This window comes from Lissotriton helveticus, chromosome 2_1, assembly GCF_964261635.1.
Source record: "Lissotriton helveticus chromosome 2_1, aLisHel1.1, whole genome shotgun sequence".
NCBI lineage: Eukaryota > Metazoa > Chordata > Amphibia > Caudata > Salamandridae > Lissotriton > Lissotriton helveticus.
Genome location: NC_136059.1, coordinates 1,753,173,489 through 1,753,197,906, shown reverse-complemented (window position 1 = coordinate 1,753,197,906; position 24,418 = coordinate 1,753,173,489).

The following is a 24,418-nucleotide window of genomic DNA, read 5'->3' as shown; positions in this document are numbered from 1 at the left end:
CAAAGAAGATGGCTATCAGTTAGAGTCTGGGTAAACCAGGGTGCATTTGGCTTTCTTTTATGACATTTCGCATGATGGCCTTTGGGGTCGGAATTATCCGAAACAATTTGGTCCATCCATGCATGGAAGTTGCGAGAGTCAACTACTACGTCTCCAGTTCGAGTTCCAGTTCTCTGTACGAGCATGGCCTAGATGTTGCTTGGCCTAGGTTAAAATACCCAGATCCAGGGAATATACATTATTCCTGCCCACATCAAAAGATGGCTAGGTTTGATTATTTTTTTGTCACCAATACATATTTACCAGAGGCACATGTACAGATTTTCTCTAGAATCACATTGGATCACAACTCATTGCTGCTTCGACTCACAATGCACATGCCTCTTTTCCCTCTGACAGGAAGCTTTTACTTAATGAGCTTTTTTATTGGTCAGTGTTTAAATCAATTTATGGCCATCAATCGCAACTCAATGAAATGTGGCATACTATGGGACGCTCTCAAGGTGGGGCTTAGGGGGAAAATCCTGTGTTTCAGACTACATGCTCAAAAGCAACAAAGACAGCTCATGCAGGGGCTATATGATGATCTTCAACAATATGAATATGTGTTGATATATGCACTGCAGACGAGAACAGATATTACTCAGCCACAAACTGAGATGGTTTGTTGCAAGGCCAGGATAAATGGGGAGTGGGCTGAGGATATTGCCAAGAAGTACCATCTTTTTAGGAGGGAGTGCTATGAGCACGGGGAAGCAACAGGCAGATGCCTGGCCAAGAATATTAGATATTAGGAGGAAAAAGATGTAATCACAGCCATTGAAGATCCAAGTGGGAGACTTGTAGAAACACCGGCAGAGAATATGGAGATTTTTAGGACCTTTTATGAGGAGTTGTATTCAGAGGATCATAATGGCAAGGATAAATCTGAAAGATTTTATAAAGATCCTAATAGGAGGATGTTAAGTTCTGGCGATTGGAGGTATTTGGAGGAGCCTGTTGCTCTAGAGGAACTTTTGGAGGCTCTGGGTTCTTTAGCAGCAGGGTAGGTGGCTGGACCGGATAAGATCCCACTTGAATTTTACAAACTCGTTCTAGCTGAGATTCAAACAGACATGCAAGCGGTATTTCAGGAAGCACAGACAGGGGATCCCCCTGCATCGTGGGATTTTGCTAGCATAGTTATTTTAAACCACCTCTCTGCAACACAGTGCAGTGGCGCTTAGTGGAAGCACCTGCTGGACTAGTTGGTCCCCAGGGTCCCTCAGGATTGAAGGGGAATTATTTCCCCAACTTAAAATGCGCCACAGGGTGTGTTTGCACACGTCACCTCAGGCCACGCCCCCTCCATTCACCACTGTGTAAACGCGCCATGTGGCAGTTTTAAGTTGGGAGATTAAGTCCCCTTGACTCCTCAGGGTCCAAAGGGTCCCACTAGCCCACTAGCTACCTCCAGTAAGCGTCACATAGCTGCGTTGGAGGGAGGTGTAAAAAGGGGGACGGCCTAGACAACCTCTCTGCAACGCAGCGCAGTGGTGCTTACTGGAAGCACCTGGTGGGCTAATTGGCCCCCCGGCAGCCCTCAGGATTGAAAGGGAATTATTTCGCCTACTTAAAACGTGCCACAGGGCGTGTTTGCACACGTCACCTCAGGCCCCATCTCCTCCCTTCACCACTGTGTTAACACGCCCTGTGGCCGTTCTAAGTTGAGAAATTAAGTCCCCTTGAATCCTAAGGGTCCCTAGGGGCAAACTAGCCCACGAGGTACCTCCAGTAAGCGCCACAAAGCTGTGTTACAGAGAGGTGTAAAAAGGGCTGCCCCCTCCCTTCACCGCTGTGCAAACGCGCCCCGTTTGCGCCACAGTTCACCTGTACAAAACCATTGAAATTCCCACGTTGTACATTACATTATAAAATATGGAGTACCATATTTGAAGCCATTGACACACCAATTCAAGTTTCTAAAAACCCACTCAGTGATTACTACATCTACACACACATCTAAACACATACCTATAGATTCCCTCATACGTGCTAAAAAAGATCAATAGAACACTATTAAATATACTTATACACCTACATCAACATTACACACCAGCACACATCCTATTCACTTATGCAGTCATCCTACTCACTTATGCAAACAATTGATCATACTTACATTTACTAAGCTACATGCTTACACAAACACCACTTTATTTGTTCATATAGATAGTAACTCATGCTTAGTGTGTTATAAAATCCCTATTACGAGTATACAGTTATCCATATGTCACTCATACAATCACAGAGTTTTATATACTTGTATACTTGTATACGTGTATACTTGTTTATATACAATAACTGTCACATACACTGTCTTTTATATTTCTAGTTTGTTGGACATGTATCATTGAGACATATATTTACTCATCACCACACCCATAAAGAGATTCACTTACCCAAAAAACTGTTTCCACATACAGTCTTAACCTCATATACCTACTAAATCAACTATATACACATCTTTGGACAGTCTTTGGACAGTCACACACCTCCCACCCAACCACACACACATTCATTCACTATCCCATACAATACTCACTTAACTAATTAATAACTAATATAGACTTTCACATAGCTAGTAACCAACGTATGTAGTAGTTTACACAACAAGAGATAGAGTGATACAGGTATTCACACAGTTTAATCACTATCCCATATATTTAGTGAGACACTTTAAATTCGTCACTTAGACAGTTTCACACACAGTCAATCACATTGCTACTAAATCCTCCATTCAGACACTTATACATCTACTCAGTCTTCAAGGCAGATTGCTATATATATATATATATATATTACCTACTGGCGGTCGCCAGTAGGTATATATAGTTAGGATTTTTTCCCTAAGGGTTTTTTGAAAATTCTATGTCTAATAACTTTGGCGTTTGTGGACGGAATTGGCTGAAATTTTCAGGAAAATGGAACATTTTGTTTCTGAGCAGCCCCTGAAAATTTTGGGGGGGTTCGTCCAGGGGGGGCCGAGAAAAAAGGGGGGTCCCAAAACGTGTTTTTAACATTGATTTTTCCATAGGGCGGTTAGCCTCACTTTTAGCCCGAACGGCTGAATGGATTTGCACGAAACTTGGCAAAATTGTAGGGACTGGTAGCCCGATGTGCCTTTTGTAGGTCTCAATATATGTGCTCCAGTGGATTTTGAGAAATTAACGTTTAAAAAAAGATATATATCTGTAAGCGCGCTCTGGGCAGCGCTCCGGTCCGCGGACCTTAAGCGTACCGGAACTTCGCGTAGCTAAGCTGATTGGCTCTCCGGTGTCTGTCAACATTCTAAACAGTCCGGAGCGGCCGCCATCTTGTCTCTCGGTAGGATTGAGAGACAAGAGGAGGCCAAAACAAAGGGGGAAATAACCATAAGGGGGCATACTAGCTCCTCCCTGACCCCCTAGGTTTGATGTGGAGGCTTTAAAGGGGCCCCGCTAAGCAAAAAAAAAAAATGTTTTTTTTGTTTTTTTTCGTGGTTAGCGCCCGGTACGCGAACCGGGAAGCGTACTGGGGAGCGTATCACAATAAAAAATGAATGATAGACTTTTCAAATGCTGTATGTTAATTGATTGTTGGTTTTGTTGATTATTTTTTTTTTTTTTTTAAACTTTTTTTATTGTGTTTCATAATTTATTAAACTTTCTAACATTTCATTGTCAGAAATTTCATAATCATGGAATATAGATTGTAGTCTCTGAGGTTGTAAAATGTCCTCATTAGCAAGGAGGTTATCTACTGCTTGTACACATTGCAGTAGTTCTTGGTCCCATGTTTCATCCATAAATTCAATCTCATTTGGATCAATGATTTCTGTGTTGGACTCTGGAAGGACAATTTCAAATGAAATGTTTTGTTCACTTTCCATTTTTCCTGAAATTTGCATAAAAAAAATATATATTAGTAGAGGTAGGGCACTGTTGGGATTAATTTTAGATAGGCAGTTTTTAACAGAGAATTTATCTTTGGGCAGTGTATAGTATCAGAGTGGAAGTAGGAATATAAAAAAGTGTATCTAAATTTATAAGTACTACAGAGGGATAGTATATAACTAACAGAAAAAGTTTGCCATATTAACTTAAAGTGCACAATATACTTCAGTTTTAAAAATAACAACTTACCTTTAAAAAGAAGTTGAAGTTATTAATGAAAATCCTATTGAAATGTACACCAGGAAGTAGTAGTCAAAATGGCTGTGTTTCCTTCTCTTCCTTTATATATATTCGGGTACATAACCAATCAAATGTCAGGTAAAAAAAGTAGAAAATGAAAGTAACATTTTAATTGGTTGTCAATTCCAACACTTCAGATGTGTTTTGTGAAGTAATTTACCTCAGGGTATTTAGAGAGGTCTACAGGCTAAATGGCTAAATGGAATTCCAATCAATTTTGTGAAAATGGTAGGGATTGGTATGTAGTATGAGCTAATCTATATTTGGTGAAATTGTCTCCAGTGGCTTTTCTGTGAAATACTTTCCCACCTTTTTTGATGGTGCGCTTCCCAGGGAGCGACCCGGTACGCGAACCGTTGAGCGCCCCGGTTCGCGTACCTTAAGCGTTCCGGGAGTCCACCATTTTGTGTTTCGGTCGAATTAAGATACAAGATGGAGGGCAAATAATGTTCAGAATGGGTAGAAGGGGGCACGGTAGAGTTATCTTGACCCCCTAGGTTTTCTGAGGGTGGCTGAGGAGGCTTATATGTGCGAAAAAAAAACATTTTTTTAAAAAAAATTCGCGAGGTTAGCTCCCGGTACGCGTACCGGGTAGCGCACCAGGGAGCGTATTTTGTTGAAAATTAGTGAAAATAGTTAGAGTAAAATAATAATTGTGAGTGATTAGATGTAGGGTAGCTCTGAGAAGAGCTTTTGGGTTTATGGTACATTTAGGTACTTATAAGTAGGTACCAATGCACATTTTTAAATTCAGAGTGAAAACTCTGTTGCCCTCATCTGAGAAGTGAACTCCATCTCCTCTGTAGATATCTTGCATGTAGTAACGCAAGTTATTGTTGTACAGGGAGCCCATTCCATGGTCTCTCATGTAAGCTGAAACAGATTTGTTTACATGCTTCCTCGACTTCTCAATTTGTGGACAAAATTGGTTTGACCACCTCCATTTCTGTCTTTGGCATATATTTGAATATACCAAGGCAGTCTGAGGAAAAAGTGCCATTAATTGCTCAAAGGTGTCCTTTAAAAGCATTTCCAGACCTACACCAGTCAAAGTGCCCAAGTCATTACCTCCACAGTGCACAATTAACAGGTCAGGTTTTGGCAAATGCATAAAGGTTTTCACCAATGGTATCAATTGGTGACATTTTAATCCTCTCTGGCCAAACCACTTAATTTCCACATCTTGTAAATTGAGGTTAGGTAAATTCCTGCTTTCAACGTACCTTTGAGCCCAGTGAATATAACTATGACCAACAATCCAGACAGAAAACATGGTGAGAGAAGGTTCTCCTGCAGTCAGATGAAGTGTGGCAATGAAATGGCAGTTGAAAAAATGTGAGTTTGAAATGAAAAAAACTGTGGAGTTTCTGTGTTCATGAAGTAGTAACAGTGATTGGTGGATTTTGATTGATGAAAACAGAAAGTTAGGGTGTAGAGATGTGTTCTTTGAAAGATGTATTTTGAGTGGTCAATAAAAAATCATTAAATGAAAGAAAGCACTGGATATGCAGGTGCACTGAGAGTTCAGAGTTCAATTGCAACATTGTTGTGTGAATTTGCAAACACCAGAGTTTCTCCAAGAGGTGGTTGCTATGGAAAATAGGCAGAAAGGGCAGAGGGGGAAGGGTTTTCATTTGAAAAAAAGTGAGGGAAGAGTTTTGATTGGGTGACATGAGAAATATGTGTGAAGAATTACACCATTTCTGTGCTTTTGATAGCTGCAGACTCTGGAGTGCATACCTTTTGCTCTGCTGAAGACAAATTGGTGTGTTTCTGAGACTGTTTTCAAACTCAAAGTATTTGCTAAGGTGAGAAAATATTTCTTTACTTTAGATAGAGAATAGTGTGCTTTAAGGAGAAAATTATGATTTATGTGGCGCAAATTGCTTGTAAATATGCTCTCACATGTGCATGGAAAATTTAGATTTTGAATGTTTGTGTTAAATAGCTATGTTAAAAGTGACCAAACCATGCTGGGAAGGCAATCAAAAAACGCTTTCATGTGTTTTAATGACATTTTAAGTCATTTTCTGATGTGCAGTGTTTAGAAATTATGATTTTAAAATCGTTTTTGGGGAAAAGGAATTGTTTATAAAATCATGACAAGGACATAATGGTGTATGGTTCTTTATAAGGCAATTGACTGTTCCTGATGTTATTTTTCTCATTTTAGTGTAAGACCTTTCTCTGTGGCGCAAATTGCTTGTAAATATGCTCTTACATGTGCATGAAAATTTTAATTATCAATGTTTGTGTTACATAGCCATGATAAAAATGAATCAACCATGCAGGAAAACCAATCAAAAAACGCTTTAATGTGTTTCAATGACATTTTAAGTCATTTTCTCATGTGCAGTTTTTTGAAATTATGATTTGAAAATCGTTTTTGGGAAAAAGGAATTGTTTTTAAATGCATGAGAAGGACATAATGGTGTATGGTTTTTTATAAGGCAATTGACTGTCCCTGATGTTATTTTTGCCATTTTAATGTCAGACCTTTCTTTGTGGCGCAAATTGCTTGTAAATATGCTCCCACCTGTACATGGAAAATTTTGATTTTGAATGTTTATGTTACATAGCCATGTTAAAAGTGACCCTACCATGCAGGAAAGCCAATCAAAAAACGCTTTTATGTGTCTTAAGGACAATTTAAGTAAGGTTATGGATACATTTATGATGACTGGTGCAATGAAGTAGAAATCACTTACTTCATTGGTAGGCATTTACAATAAAATTTTCTCCTCTGTTTTGTTCATCAAGCGTAACTTTAATCTGCAATCCTGAGTAGGCCTCACCTTAAACAAACCTCTGGATAGGCCACATATTATTGTCATCCTGATTTAATCATTTATAATGCTAGGGATAGATTTATGATAGGTGTATACCTCTTTTGTGCCACTTAGAAAACATTCTCCATGGGGAAATGACTTAAAATGTCATTAAGACACATGAATGTTTTTTTTTTTTTAAACGTTTGCAAATTTTTTGGGTCACTTTCAACATGGCTATGTGTCTGAAACAGTCAAAATCTAAATTTGCAATGTACAGGTGGGAGCATATTTACAAGGAATGTGCTTCATGGGGAAACGTTTGCAATTTTTTTGGGTCACTTTCAACATGGCTATGTGTCTGAAACAGTGAAAATATAAATTTGCAATGCACAGGTGGGAGCATATTTACAAGGAATGTGCTTCATGGGGAAAGGTCTTATAATGTAATATGGGAAAAATGACATTAGAGATACTGAAATGCTTTATAGAGAAGCATACACCATTATGTCCTTGTCATAATTTTGCAAACCATTACTTTTCCCCAAAAACGATTTTCAAATTATATTTTGAAAACACTGCACATGTGGAAATTACTTAAAATGTCATGTACATATGGTGGTTCATCTGTAACAAGATAAGAAGCTTAGGGATACATTTATGATGACTGGTGCAATAAAGTGGACATTACTTACTTCATTGGTAGGCCTTTACGTGTATTATCTCCTCTGTATTCTTCATCAAGCGTAACTTTGATCTGCAACCCTGAGTAGGCCTCACCTTAAACAAACCTCTGCATAGGCCACACCTTATCGTCATCCTGAATTAATCATTTAAAATGCTAGGGACAGATTTATGATAGGTGTATGCATCTTTTGCGCCACTGTGCGTCACTTTTGTGACGCAGTGGCGGTGCAAAAGATTTGCTATGAGGCGAGAAAATTACAAATTGATGCATTTAGGCAGATGTGTCATGGTGTAAAAAAAACGTGCCACATGAAACTGATGCAGCAGTGGATGTGCCAGTCATTTTGCGCCGCTGTTCCGCCACCCATGGTGTGCTGCATTTACAATGCGGCGCAGCATGGGGCAAAAATGGCACAGATGCGTGACGTATCTGTGCTGTAAAGGTGGCGCATTGCTGGAGTTGTATCGTAAGTGCGATGCAGCTCCAGCAAGGCTCAGGGGTGCCCCATCTATACAATGCTGCGTCAAGACCTATGCCAGCTTCAAGCAGGCGCAGGGTTTTGAAGCAGCTTTCTCCTATCTGATTGTAAATGCGGCACACCATGGGTGGTAAAGCAGTGGTGCACATTAACTGGTGCATGCCTGGGGATGTGCCATTTAATATAAATCTGCACTTTAACATTTGAGTATGTGCAGGGGACACAGAGTCGTTGAGGCTTATCCAAGGTTAAGAACAGATGAGTCCTGTTCAGTGAAAAATTAGACATAGGCTTCACCTGCTCAGCATCGCTGGACATGGTTAAATAATAGCTGCAAAATGTTACTCTTGTTAAATAATTTTACTATTATAATCTGTGAGATTTGTCTCTTACTCTGCAACATCTCATTGTTGTTATCTTTCTTTAAAGATAAAGACAACCTCAACATGAGCGACAATCTGCAATCAGTTGATTTTGACCTCATCATTGAACTTGTACTTGAAACATCAGTGGATGTTGATCCATTGGATGATTTAAATCCTGAGGATGAAGAAGAGCGTGATGAGGATGCAGATTTGTCTGAATTATATGATATTGGATGGGAAGCTGACTTGCTTCAGCCTTTGGAAATATAAACATTTATTTTTAAAATTTATAATCAATAAAAAGTAAAAAGGTAAACCGTTTAATTTAAAAATAAAAACACCTTCAAAAACAGGTTATGTGTAGTGTTTTCAATAAAATATTAAAATATGCTCATAAAATTAGATCAGATTCACATATAAAATAGCATAGGTAACATAAATATAAATGTCATTTCTTTTCTGGTATTTCTGTATTGTAAAAATGGCAATGACTAAAAAATCTTCAAAATAAAATGTCAAGTAGTGTGTTATGTTTTTGATCACTATTACTGATTTACTGTTTGATAATAATGTTTAATAACATTTTTTATTATATTTTTCCTCAGATTCAACTGCAGATCATTTCAAGATGCCTACAAAAATAAGAGAGATAAAGGCTGCAAAACGTCAAAGACAGCAGGAGAAAAAAAAAACGCAGCAGTCCTCTAACAAAAAGATTTCTCAAGCCATGAAGAAAGCACCGGGTAAGAGCTCTAAATATTTCATAAGAAATATTTCTAATAAAAAAAATATTAGTACAGAAAATGTTTCAATCCATAATATGACAAGTAAATCAAATGGAAAGAAAAGGACAAATGAAAATGTTACTGCTAGAGCAAGAGATAAATCTGTGCATGATAGTAGAAGGAAACAACAGTTTTGGGAGATTCGTAAACGAATGTTCCGCAACAGGATAATTGGCAATTTGTTAAAAAATATTAAGAAAGGTCAACAGAAATTAGTTTTTTATAGGAGAAAAAAAAGAAGTTGAGAAAGTTATTGATCAGGCTTTTGAAATTAAACGTAAGTTATTTATTTTGATAATCAATAGAATTAGGAAGCTAAACAAGGAAATTTTTGATTTCAAAAGAAATAGTAGATGGAAGAGAATAGTTAATCGTAGTAATTTTTGTGAAGTTTTTTCTGGAGAATGGATACATAGTTCAAGCTGTGAGGCATTTTTTAATGAAGAGAGTTATTTCCAGGATAATGATTTGGTGCATGCAGTTGACATCAGTGGTCGTGCTTATGAAGTGAAAGATGGTTGTCCAGTTGAAAAAGAAAAACTTGTGACAACAGAGGCAGAAGAGTTGTTAGGTAATGAGGTTTTAGGAAGACGTGCTAAGGGTCCTGTGTACACCTGGAAGTGTAGTAGTATTTGCAGTGTGCGACAGGATTCCATCAATTTGCTTTGTGATTTTGTACGGACATTTAACAAGAAAAGTTTAAAGCAGAAAATAAGGTTGTTGCAAGAATTAGATCCTTGCAGAGTGAGAGAAGTGACAGGTTTGCATGGTCATTCACTGGCTTGTCTTTCCAGGAGAGTATGCCAGAGTGTTTTTCATCATTTCAGGATGCTAGCAGTGCATCATAACAAAGTGAGGAAGTTAGTTAGAATGTTGTATTATGCTAAGAGTCCAGCAATTATGCTGAAACAATTATGCGCTGCTCTTTTGCATGGTTCTGAAATAGATGTGAGGAATATATGTGAAGAAATTGAGTTTTGTTACTTTGGAAGTAAAGAGGAGAATGTTGAAATTGAACAAGAAATAGAGGGTCATTTGGAAGATACTGTACATGTTTCCAGTACAGATAATTTCCAGAGGGAAATTGCGACGTTTGACATGAAATCAAGTGAGAGGCCTAATTTCACTTGTGTGTGTTGTCGACGCACTTATTATAAGAATCAGACTAAGTTAGTGGATTTATATGCAAAAAGTGAAAGGGAAAATAATAGTGAATGGAAGGATTTTGCAACATACTTGATGGTAGAAAATTGTTTTGATTTGGGATTGGATCAACGTGTGTGTACTTATTGTTGTAACAAATTAAAACAAAACCAGATGCCTGCTAGAGCAGTTCATAATAATCTGGAATTGGTTGAGATTCCTTCTGAATTGAAGGATTTAAATACTTATGAATCTATTTTGATTCAAAGTATCCATCCCTTTCAGGCTATTGTAAGAATGGAGCCAAAGACAGGGAAATTGCCTCCATCAGATTTACAGAGAGGATTAAAGGGAAGAGTTGTTTATTTGCCTCTAGATTTGAAGAAAAACATTAACACAATTGGAGTAGAAAAAGTGGAAGAGGAACCTCTGGTTATCTTAGTTAATGGGGTTCCGACAAAGAATAAGAAAATATGGCAAGATTTAGTAGATGTTAGGAAAGTTAAAAAGGCAACATTGTATTTGAAAAAAAATAATAAATACTATAAGAATGTATATGTTGCAGAAGAGGAAGTAAGTGAGGAAGAGGATAGCGATTTGTGTGCTGGTCAAATTGAGAAAGTAGAACCCTCTACTAGTGAGGAAATATATGAACATTATAGTGTTCATCCTTTGCATTCAAAGGAAGTCATGGGGAATGCTATTGAGTTGTTTCAAATGAAACAAGCCAAAGGGAGTCCCATTAGTGTTTGGGAGGAAAGTTTGGAAGCTCGGTGTTTCCCACAGCTTTTTCCAACAGGTCAGGGAGGAAGATATGATGAGCGACCTCATCAAATTCCTGCTTCTGAATACCGGACTTTGCGATTGTATGCAGGAGATGCTAGGTTTCGACAATGCATTCCTTATTTGTTTCATCTCCTGTTTGAAAGCGATCTGTCTGGACTGTCATATGCAGTGAACCACATCTTGAAAAGTGGTATACACATGCAAAACATCTCGGCAAGTGATTTTATGGATAAAGTGAATGTCCAAGATAGTATTTTGGAATCTCACCTGATTAATCTCATGGCGTGTCAGCGTGGTACTAATGAGTACTGGTACCGTCGTCATGGTGATTTAAAATGTATGCTGAGGAACTTAGGTACTCCCACATGGTTCCTCACTCTGAGTTGTGCCGAGTATGGCTGGGAAGACTTACTTCAATTTCTACGAGAGGCAAATGCTAACGTAGAAAACATCGAATTCAAGACACCCGGAGAACTGTGCTCTTTGGATCCAGTCAATGTATGTAGGTACTTCAATCATAGATTTGAAGCTATGATGTCTTTCATCATGAATAAGAAGAATCCACCTCTTGGAGAGGTGTTGGATTTCTTCTGGAGAAAGGAGTACCAAGCAAGAGGTGCTCCTCATATACATATGTTGCTGTGGATCAAGGATGCACCTAAATTTGGAACGGATCCAGAAGACTCAGTGATGAGTTTCATCCAACAGTATTCTACGTGTGCTGTTCCAAACGCAAAGGAGAAGAAAAGCCTAAGAGAAAAAGTTCTGCGTTTCCAAAGCCATCGATGTGGAAAGTACTGCCGTCGTAAATTCCGAAACAAAGACAAGTTCTACACCAAATGTCGTTTCGGCTTCCCACGACCGGTGATTTCTAAAGGAAGAGTAAACAGTTTGATGTCTTCGCTGCGACATAATGTGATGAAGAAATCACCTAAAAACACTTACAATTTGAAGAGGAACGAAGAGTCCAAGTATATCAACGACTACAACCCGGTGATTTTGTCCATGTGGAATGCTAACATGGATATACAGTTTGTGGCTGATAACTGTATGGCTGTGGCTCGGTATGTGACGTCGTACATCACCAAAAAAGAGAAGACAGAATTGAAGGATATGTGGGAGGACATTTCCCATGAAAAGAGCCTCAGCAAGAAGTTGTACAGTTTCAGTCTGAAGATGTTGTCGCATCGAGAAATCGGAGCGTACGAATGTTCTGACCGGTTGTCTTCAGCAAGTCTCTATGCCAAGTCCAGGAGTATCGTTTGGGCGAGTCTTGGTCTTGCTGCAACGCGTAATCGAGTTCTCAAACCTGTGCGGGAAATTGAGTATTTGGCGGAAAAGGAGCCAAACAGTACCGACATTTTGAAGACAAACATGTTGGATACATATTATCCAAATCGAAGCAGTCACCTAGAGAATGTTTGTCTGTATGAGGTTCTGCAAAATTACATGTTCAAGAGGAACATCAAAGAAGATACTGAGAAAGGAGTGTATGCTGTAATAGGAAGTGAGGGATGTCTGGTCAAGCAAAGAAAATGCCACTTGATAAACCATCGAAAATTGAGTGGCGAATCTCCTGAAAAAAAGGAGTTTTTCTATTTAGCACTTTTGCAACTTTTCAAGCCTTGGCGTGCAGAAGAGGAACTGCTTGGAGATTTCCTCTGTTACGAAGACTCTTTCAATGCCGCCAAGGAGACCATAGAATGTCCTGCTTTTCCCAAATATGTAGAAATGTTGAATGCGGAAATTGAGCAGGAAGCAACGATTGCAGCCGAGATTGCCAGAGACAGTTCTCAGGACAGTCAGAGTTCTGCTTCATTGAGTCAGGATCCACTAGGAGGACCTCTTATTGAAAATGAAGCTGCCACTGCTATGAATGAGGTGGAAAGAGCCATGGCACATGCTCAAGAGGATGCGGTTAACTTAGAAGAGTTGGAAAGGCAACTCAACGTTGAGCAGAGGAAAATATATGACGAAGTTACCATGCAAATTGATCATGGATTAAGTCATGATAAGAAAGAGTGCTCATGTACGTCGTTGAAGCCTGTCCGACTGTACGTGAGTGGAGAAGCGGGAACTGGAAAAAGTTTCCTCATTAAAGCAATTTCATGCTATTTGCAGGAAAGGACAGAGTCATCACTGTCTTGTGTTGTCACTGCTCCAACTGGACTGGCAGCACATAATATTAAAGGGATTACTTTACATCGTTTACTGATGCTGCCAGTGGAGCATGACAACAAATTAGAATATCACAAGCTATCTGGAGATGCTTGTTTTGAAGTTTCAAGAATCTTGAGGAAAATGAAACTTCTTATCATTGACGAAGTAAGCATGGTTTCCAATGTCATGCTTGCCTTTGTGCATTTGAGGATGCAAGAAGTTCTCAAAACAGAGTATGATGTGTTATTTGGTGGCAAACACATCATTGTTTTTGGAGATCTTCTGCAGCTGACACCAGTGAAAGGGCAACCTGTGTTCAAAATGCTCACGCATGAAGATACCAGGAAGTGCCTAGGCAGCATTGGCAACGTCAATATATGGTTAAACTTCAATTATGCTGAACTGCATGAAAATATGCGTCAGGCAAAGGATGAAGTTTACAAGACTATTCTACAAGATGTTAGAATTGGAAAAGTGACCGAGCATGGGAAAGAAGCTTTACATGCACGATTACTGTCAAATTTATATCCAGAACAAGATGTTGTGCCTGAGAATATTTTTCAGAAAATTACTGATAAGAAATCTGGAATATGTTTGATGCCAACTCTTGCAGAATGTGCCAAATTTAACAACAAAATGTTGCATTTAGAAAAGCAAGAGATTGTGAAAGTGGAAGCTATTGATAGAGTAGAGCATATGGGATCAACAATTATTTTGTCTGAGAATCTGAAAACAAAATTGGATTCATTAGAGAAGAGTATATCTAAAACTGCAGGTTTTGAAAAGACTCTGAATGTGTGCTTGAACTGCCGTATAATTTTAAGAAGGAATTTACATGTTGAAAGAGGTCTGGTAAATGGATCAATGGGTAATGTTGTTGATTTTGTGAAATACAGAAATAGAGATGGAATTGAATTTTTAAAAATTAAATTTGATGGCATTGAGGAAGTACAGCTAATTGCTCGTTGTTCTGCTAGATTTTTGCTTGTAAAAGACTTATATGTTCGCCGTAAGCAGTTCCCTGTTTGCTTGGCATATGCGGTGACAATTCATAAATCGCAAGGTTTAAGTGTAGACACTGCATTGGTGAATATTGGCAGTTCTGTGTTCAAGGAGGGTATGGCATATGTGGCATTGTCACGAGTTAGAACTTTATCGGGATTGTACTTGATTGACTGTGATGTCAGAAACATTTGTGCAGATCTAGATTGTGTTAAGGAATACAATAGGTTAAGAAGAGAGTATGTGCCACATTTGCCTCAGTTTCCTTTGTTTGAGAAACGTCTGGTAGGCCGGAAATGAAGAAATGAGAACAATACTGGGCAGGTTGTAGCAAAAAGACAAAAAGTGAATGAACCTAAAATTACAAGCAGAAACAAAGAGGATTCTGTTGAAGATGTTGTTGGTTTTCAGTTTGAAAACAGTTCTGGTGTCAACTGCTATGCTAATGTAGTAATTAATGTTTTGTTTTCTCTAAAAAATGTAAAAGAAGAGATTGTGGTCAATTCTGATCAAAGATTTTGCAGTTTGTTAAATTCTGTGTTAGAGAAATGTACCACTGATAGAAGAAACATAGAAAGTGTGTCTGAAATTAGAAATCTGTTAGATAGATGTTCAGGCCAAACACAATTCTCTCAAAATATTCAGCAAGATTGTCAGGAGTTTTTAATGTATATGCTTCATGTATTACATGCTGAAGGTGTAGATGTAGATCAGCTGTTTGGGCTTTCTTATCAATGGCAGCATGACTGCGAGAACTGTATGGTATCAAGTACTACTAGTGTAGACTCAGAAAGATTTGTATATTTAACTTTGCCAGACAGTAAATCAGTGTCCTTTAATAAGCTAGTAAAAGCTGCTAATCACAACATGGAGTGTAGCCAATGTAAATCTGAAATGATGTCCACATTATTTATACGAACATATGGCCAGTACATCATTTTAATGTTCCAACGATGTAGGCCTGATGGAACAAAATTGACAACTTTAATAAAAAAATTTGTAGCTTCGCAGTTGTCAATATCAGGAAGGACTTTTGTAACTACAGCAATTGTATATCATGACGGCCCTTCAATATCATCAGGACATTACACAGCTTATTTAAAGTCTAGAAATGGCTGGTCATTCTGTAATGATTCTGTTGTAATTTTCAAAAAAAAATTGCCGTATGACCTTAAAAACTCTTACCTGGTGTTTTTAAAACCAAAATTATAGGAAAATAATCTCGGGATATGATCTGTGGAATTTCAAGAAGTTCTAATGGCTCCTACACAATTTGGCCTTGAGGATAAGTGTAGTTCAGAGACATAACTTCTAATCATAGGATTGGACATCATGGACATGTATGTGCAGTTTAAATGAGTTCAGAAAAACTGTTTCTTTTCATAAGCTAATTAAAGCAGCCTATCAAAACATGGAGTAGAGGGAATGTAAGTCTGCAATGCTGTCTACTGTTTTACATTACTTTGTGATTAAAAGTGATGTAGAGAATTAAATAATTGTAGTACTCATAGAGGTAGTGTAAGTCTGCTTCATATTAAGCAGTATCAGTGTCATACGAAATGTAGAACATGACTGAGCAAGAAGGGGAAGATATTACTATTCCAGGATTGTGAAAATGATCTTCAACATTTTAATTCTGAAAGTTGCGGGAATGCCAAATGATGGGATTGGCTAACAAGAAATCCAAGAGTTATACATGGCTCTGACAAAATTTGGCCTTGTGGAATCTTGTGGTAGAGAGCAAGAAGTCATTTATTGTATGTAACATGTTTTTAAAAACGATGGAGATTTTCTTTCAGAAACTGGTGGGCTGAAAGTAATAACAGCACAAAAGAGTATAAGCTATTCATAGGACATCCTTGGACGTCATGGAAAGTAAGTTAACTTTAAGGAGTTCTGATTTTTGATTTCTGATCTTGTATGGGTTTTTTAAACACAATCATTTTGATTGTGTTTTTTTTTCCCCGCTGTTACATGATGAATACCTTCAAGTCACTGTTTTTAGTGAATTTTGATACATTCTGAGAACAGCAAAAATAAACCATTTAACATGTATAATTAATTCTGTAATGTTTCCATTTATGATGTATATGTAGAACTGTGTAGAAGGCATGGAGAAGGTGAGGCTTCTGTAAGTGTCAAAGTTGTTGCATGCAGTGCTGCACTTCTGCGTATTCTTTGATATGCTAGACTACATCTGCACAATGAGATACCTAAGCAAAGGAAACAGAAGTGATGTGATTGTGAAATGAGCAAAATAAATTGCATGTATTTCAATTACATCACCTGTGTTTCCTATCATTACGAATCACATTGTGCAGATCAAGTTTAGGTCTGTCCAGGGAAACATAGGAGGTTTGGACTTTGTTGAAGATTGCAGTGGACATGACTCACTTCATTGGTAGACCTTCACATGTATTATGTCTTCTATTCTCTTCAACAACTCGAAATTTCATCTGCAACCCTGAGTAGGCCTCACCTGAAACAAAACTCTGGATAGTAGACATCTTATTGGCATCCTGAAGCAATTATTTTAAATTTTAGTGTCTTGCGACACTTTTCTGAGACAACAGCAATGCAAAAGATGCACCATGTTTTAAGATAGGCCTCACTTCATCTGCATCAAGATAGTGTTAGTTTAAAATGTATATCTTTAGGACTGTGTAGCTTCTGTAAGTGTCAAAGTTATTGAAAAACTGTTTGTCCTTCAATCTTTGCCCTTGTCTTTTGTAATTTTTCTATACATGTTTTTATATTTTTCAAATGTTTGTTCTCTCTTTCACAGATTGAAAGTATAAAAATAAAAAGTGAGGAATTTAACGACAATTATAAGGTAAGTATTTTGTACTCTTTTCGTTACATTTCTATCACATTGAACTACTATTACTTCCACTGCTTCATTTCTTTAATCCTCAGTTTCCTGCCTTTGCTACTTCCCTCATTCCTTTCTCTATTACCTACTTACTCAACTCCTTCCACTTTTTTTCTCAGTCCCTCTCTTCTCATAGTTCCTCACTCTTGTTCACTCACTCCGTCTCTATTACTCTTAGTGTCTTTGACTGATCACTGTATCACTATTTGTTCATAATGCTTTCTCTGTGTAGTTGAAGCACACTAAGGGGCATATTATGAATGCAGCCAATAAAATTATTGCTCTTTTTATTGGCAGAAAACTGGTGCAAAAGCGGCTTTAGCGGCAGTTTTCTGCCGCAAAAGCAGCTTTAGCGACACATTTCTGCCTATAAAAGCTGCAAAACTTTTATTGCCTATGTTGATAATATGCCCCTATGTTATTTACATTAGGGCTATATTGTCCAGTATAACAATCAAAATTGCTCTCCAAAGACACCAGGCAAAGCAGACGCTCCCTCAAACAGATCACCAAGCGCAATTTACCCTACTTACAATCTAGCCTGTTCTCTGTCGAGACTTTAGCAATCTTTAGAGCACAAGATAAGATTTTTTTACATGGAAGAGCCATACGTATTGCAATTCTACTTAAGAAACAAGCATTGGCATAGTCAATAGGTCTCGCCTTTGGGACCTTATACGTGTTTAGCCATGCAACAGTTGATGTTGCTGCACCAAGGATATTATGCTGCATAACTAAAGACTTAGAAGGTCCAAAAGTCGATACCTATTGGCTATGCCAATGCTTGTTTTTCTTTCACTTCGTTATCTATTTTGTTTTTCACAATTATACCATCTTCTGTCTGTTCTTTGGTAAATAGATCTATTAAATAGTATCTCTTCTTTACTCCCTATAGCTGTCTTTCTTGAAACATCACTCTCTGTTTACTTTCCTTATACTTACTCTTTTTTTTTAAAAAGTTTTTTTTTTGGTTAGCTCCCGGTACGCGTACCGGGAAGCTAAACCGTAAGCGAACCAAAAGAAATAGAGCTTGCCAGAGTGCTAAACATTCTAGCAATTTTTTTGGAAAGGGAAGGTAGTTCTGAAAAGAACTTTTTTTTTTATATTTTTGTTGTTTTATATTTTTTTTGTATTTTTTGAACATTTTTTGTTTTTTTTGTATTTTTTGAACGATTTTATATTTTTTTTGGTTTTTTTTGGGGGGGGGGAACAACAAAAAACAGGCGTTGAAAAGGGCTCAACAGGAGCAAAAAAAAATTACTGGGGGCGGTTAGGGCAATTATGATTGTCATAAGCCAGGTTGATGGCATTAATACTCATGTTACCACATGATATCAACGCACCACAGTGCATACAAGTATGTTTCATGTGCCCAAAATTCTCTTGGATGTTTGGCACAGTTTCCCGTGCCTCTGCTGGTGTCAATGATATTGACGATGTTGACCTGGCCACAGGAGTTGCTGTTGGGTTTTGTTCCATATCCCGTATTTCCGCCCGGCTGTAATTAAGTGGATGCTTCCTGGTCATGTGCCGATGCATGGTATAGTTCCCATAGCTATACTTTTTATCAGTCCCTCTTGATAATTTCTCTTTGCAGATGAGGCAGGTGACATACCTCGCATTCACTTTCTTTTGCCCTGGAGGGATTGAATAAAACTGCCAGATGAAACTGGCTTTCCTATGGGAAACCCGGGGCACCTCTTCCAAGAACTGTGGTTCTTCTCTCTCCTCTTCCTCTAGTTCTTCCTCTTCCTCCTCTGTGTTGGTGATCACCTGGGGAGGTGGTCCTCTCTTCCCATGAGGAGGTGGAGGTGGTGGTGGGGGTGCACCAGCTGAAGCAAGTACTGAAGTCATTTCTCAAGTATTAATAAAGGTCTTCCTCTCACAATGATGAAAGTCAGAGTGAGGAAAGAAGGAGGGGTTTTCATCATTTGGAAAAAACAATACTTCTCAACCAATGAAAAGTGTTATTTTTAGGTCACCTGACCTAGCCTTCCATAATTATGAAACTAAAAGTGAAATGAACCAATGAAAAGCTTTATTAACAAGTCACATGACTCTAACTTTCATGTTACGCGCTGCGGAACGCTCCCCGGTTAGCTTCCGGTTCGCTGCGCTTCGCGCCTCGGTCCGCGCCCGGGGACACTTCCGGGTGCGCTAACGCAGTACGTCACAAGACGCATTTCGCGGCAACGCGATACGTCGCGCTTTCGCGCCGCGGATCGCTTCCGGGGAAATGCGTTTCGCGCCTCGGTCCGCGCCCCGGGGCACTTCCGGGTGCGCTAACGCAGTACGTCATAAGACGCATTACGCGGCAACGCGATACCGTCACTATGTTGATTTGTTACCGGTTCGCGGACCGGATCGCGGAATCGAATTGAGCTAACGGGAAGCTTCCCGGTTCGCGGACCGGGAGCGAAACAAAAAAAATATTAAAAAAAAATTATTAAGAAACATATAAAATATATTTTTGGATTTAAAGAAGAATACATTTTACTTCTGTAGATATTAGCTTTTAAAAAACCAATGAAATTCACTGAAAAAACCATAGGTTATAGACCATATATAGTTAGGAATTAGCATTTACAAAACCTTGAAAATTCACTGAAAAAACCATAGGTTATAGACCATATATAGTTAGGAATTAGCATTTAAAAAACCTTATTTTACTCACACAAAACCATTGAAATTCCATATATAGTTAGTTGCACTAACTATATATCGCGCACCCGCAATCCACTGCTGATCATGTCACATATTACATCATTCATGACATGGTCAGTGACATCACTGATGACATCACTGATGACATCTCAAATGACATCACTGATGACATCACTGATGACATCTCAAATGACATCACTGATGACATCTCAAATGACATCACTGATGACATCACTGATGACATCTCATTTGACATTACTGATCACATCACTGATGACATCATTCATGTGATAATACGATGAACCTCTTCAGACTCTAATATAACCTTAGATACACTCAGTGTAAACAGACACTCATAGACTGTCACTCATCCATGGAGTTACTCAGACACTTAGTCAGTCATGCAAAGAATCAATCACACCTCCATTTCCTCAACTATACAGTTATACACACCTTACTTATTCAAACATATACTAAAACATATTTACTCACTTATACAATCCTGTATACAAGTTCACAATGATCCATACAGCCACTCACACATTCACTGGCTCTTATGCACAGTTATTTATATATGTCAACTTTCACATGTACTGTGTTTTACATATGTACTTACTTTGACATGTAGCACTGAGATATCCATTCACTCACCAATACACTCATGCACACAGTCAACCGCCCATACAGCTGTTTCCACATGCACTTTTGAACCCATACATCTAGTCAATCAACTGCTCACACATCTATGCAGAGAGTCATACACCTCCCAGCCACCCACACACACACTCAGTCTCCCATACAAATGCTTTGGCAACCAATCAATAACCCATACAGTTAATCATATAGCTAATGATCAACACATGCAGCAGCTTACACACCAACAGACATAATGATGCACAAATTAAGACAGTTTAGTCACTAACCCATGCACTCAGTGAGACACATTTAATCAGTCACTCATACAGTCAGCCATGCCCCTACTAAATCCTTCATCAAGACACTTATACATCCACTCATTCTTCAATATGTAAGACATATTTTAACTTTACAGAATTATACAGTCACTGGATGTAGTCATCAGTGATGTCATTTGAGATGTCATCAGTGATGTCATCAGTGATGTCATTTGAGATGTCATCAGTGATGTCATCAGTGATGTCACTGACCATGTCATGAATGATGTAATATGTGACATGATCAGCAGTGGATTGCGGGTGCGCGATATATAGTTAGTGCAACTAACTATATATGGAATTTCAATGGTTTTGTGTGAGTAAAATAAGGTTTTTTAAATGCTAATTCCTAACTATATATGGTCTATAACCTATGTTTTTTTCAGTGAATATATATATATGTAATACTTATTTAAATATCGAAGCAAACCACATTCACTCGATGATGTCATCAGTGATGTCATCAGTGATGCCATCAGTGATGTCATTGACCATGTCATGAATTACGTAATATGTGACATCATCAGCAGTGGATTGTGGGCGCGCAAGTTATAGTTAGTAAAAGTAACTATAAAGTGGGAATATGTATATTACCTACTGGCGATAGCCAGTAGGTGTATATAGTTAGGACCTAGCTACCATAGGAAATCTGCAACATTCTATTGGGAATAACTTTGGCGCCGGTTGAGGAATTTGCGTGTAATTTTCCAAAATTTTGGCCAGCTCCGCTGCGCTCCTTCCCTGAAAGTTTCGGGGGGATTCGTGAAGTGGGGGCTGAGAAAAAAGGGGGGTCCCAAAACGTGTTTTCCCCATGTTAATTTCCATAGGATGTTCTGACAAGGCTACAGCCCGAACCGCTGAACAGAATTACACCAAACTTGGCACAATTGTAGGGACTGGTATGCAGAAGTGCCTTTTCTATATTTGGTGAAAATCCCTCCAGTAGTTCCTGAGAAAATCAAAAGAGAAACAATATATATATATCTATAGCAGCTTACTTTAAGCTTACTGTAAGCTTACCTTTCCGAGCACGGGCTGCATGCTGATTGGCTGTCAACTGTCTGTCAACACTCCAAACCAGAAACTGTTGGCAGCCATCTTGGGACCAATTTACATGATAGCACCTCATTAAAAAGCATTGCAGTTCATCTTATTTCTGATAATTCCTTATTACCCTTTCCAACACTTCGTGATTCCTTCGGTATCTCTAACAAATACTGCACACACTTTCATGAACTTCTGCCCAAACTATCCACTATTATCCTACACAATACTCCTTCATCCTCTTCACCTCCCCTCCTTGCCTCTCCACCTAACTTTCAGGTTCCCCTTAAGGCCTCTGCTATTTATAAATTACTTTCTCCCTCACCTACTGACAGGCCTAAAACTAATCTTGAACTTACCTGGGAATCGGACCTCAATCACACTTACCCCTCACTTACCTGGGATTCTATTTGGTCCAAACTTCATTCCACCTCTCGTTCCGCTAGTACCACACAAACCCTTTATTTTTTTTATAATAGAATATTTTACACTCCCTGTGATTTGTTTAAATTTAAATTGTTAGACACTAAGAAGTGTTGGTCCTGTTCATGTACTCCTGGTGACTTTGTTCACATGTTTTTTCTTTGTCCTAAGGTCCAACTTATGTGGTCCCACATTTGGTCTACTCCTAATAAGATTTTATCTACTAATGTTCCCTTTGTTATTTCTTCTGTATTCCTGGGTGGTTTGGCCCCAGTTTGGGATGTCCCACTCCATACTCGTAAATTTATTGATCTTTGCATTGCTATCGCTTTTCAAATTATAACAACTAATTGGAAAGACACTACAAACGTGGTTTACAACGCTTGGTGGAATTTGCTCTGCCATCATCATAGACTAGATCGTGCATGTGCTTCTTCTATTCCATTGTTGATAAAACGTGATTTACTTTGGTCCCCTTTAACAGACTTTTTATCTAAAAGTGCCTCTTGATCACATGTTATTGTTATATTTAGTATTACGGTTATTATTATCACTGTGAACTTCTCTGTATTTCATACCTCTTTATTTCTCTTACCATAAATTTTTCTATTGCTGTTCCCCTTCCATCCCCCCTTTTTTCCCCTTTCTTTCTCTCTTCCTTCCCCACAAAATGAAAAGTTATAAAAGCATTTTCTCTTTGTATAGCGCTCTCCCCTTTTGGGGCCTTTCTTGTTTATTGGCACACTATTCTCCACAATTATTTTGACTCCTATTGCTCTTTATTTGTGCTATTGTACTGATGTTTTACATTGTTTTCTTCAACTCAATAAAGCTTTTCAAACTCAAAAAAAAAAGCATTGCAGTTAATAGAAGGTTTTAAGACTTTAGTTACATTATAAATCATTTGTTGATAGTACCATACTAATTTTAAGAATTGTGGTGTGTTCTAAGGTGATTTTACCATGTGAAAAAGCCTTCTGCTGGGATATCATGAATCATGTTTGAAAGAAAACTATTATTTCATGCTTTTCCCACAGTGGTTGTGAAGGGGATCTATAAGCTAAGCTGAAAGCATATTTTCTGTAAATTCACATTATCTTGCTCAGTCATGTGAGAATGAAGTCTGCCATTCTCAGTAAAACATGTACATCCAACAAGGACAGAGACTGTCAGTTGATTCCTTTGTGTTCTACTGCAGCTTCCCAGAGTGTTCTAAAGAACAACTAGAGCGCTAACAGTCCTACTTATTACAAAGGTATGGCACACCTGAAGCCATCTTGATTGGAATAAAGTGGTAACTCTTAAAACATTTAATTTAAAAAGGAACAAAATGAGGGGGTATATTTTGCTATAGAAAGTATGATTAGTGCTGCAGAAAGAAAAATTAGGGCACATTTTGAGTGGAAATCCTCTTCAATTTCATTAAAAAAATTCTGACATGCAGTCTCCCAAGATGGCCACCAGAGACAAAAGAGCCCAAATGTAGCCCAAATATCACCCAGATGTAGCCCAAGTATAGCCCAATGACAGAATGTCCCAGAGTGTTCTAAAGAACAGCGCTAACAGTTGTACTTATGACAAAAGTATGGCACACCAGAAGCCATCTTGATTGGAATGAAGTGGTAACTCTGAAAACATTTAATTTAATTAGGAACAAAATGAGGGAGTTCCTTTTGCCATAGAAAGTATGATTAGTGCTGCAGAAAGAAAAATTAGGGCACATTTTGAGTGACTTCTCAAATCCTTTTCTATTTCATTAAAAAATTCTGACATGCAGTCTCCCAAGATGGCCTCCAGACACAAAAGAGCCCAAATGTAGCCCAAATATCACCCAGATGTAGCCCAAGTATAGCCCAATGACAGAATGTCCCAGAGTGTTCTAAAGAACAACTAGAGCGCTAACAGTCTTACTTATGACAAAAGTATGGCACACCAGAAGCCATCTTGTTTGGAATGAAGTGGTAAGTCTGAAAACATTTAATTTAAAAAGAAACAAAATGAGGGGGTTAATTTTGCCATAGAAAGTATGATTAGAAAGAAAAAATTTTGAGTGACTTCTCAAATCCTCTTCTA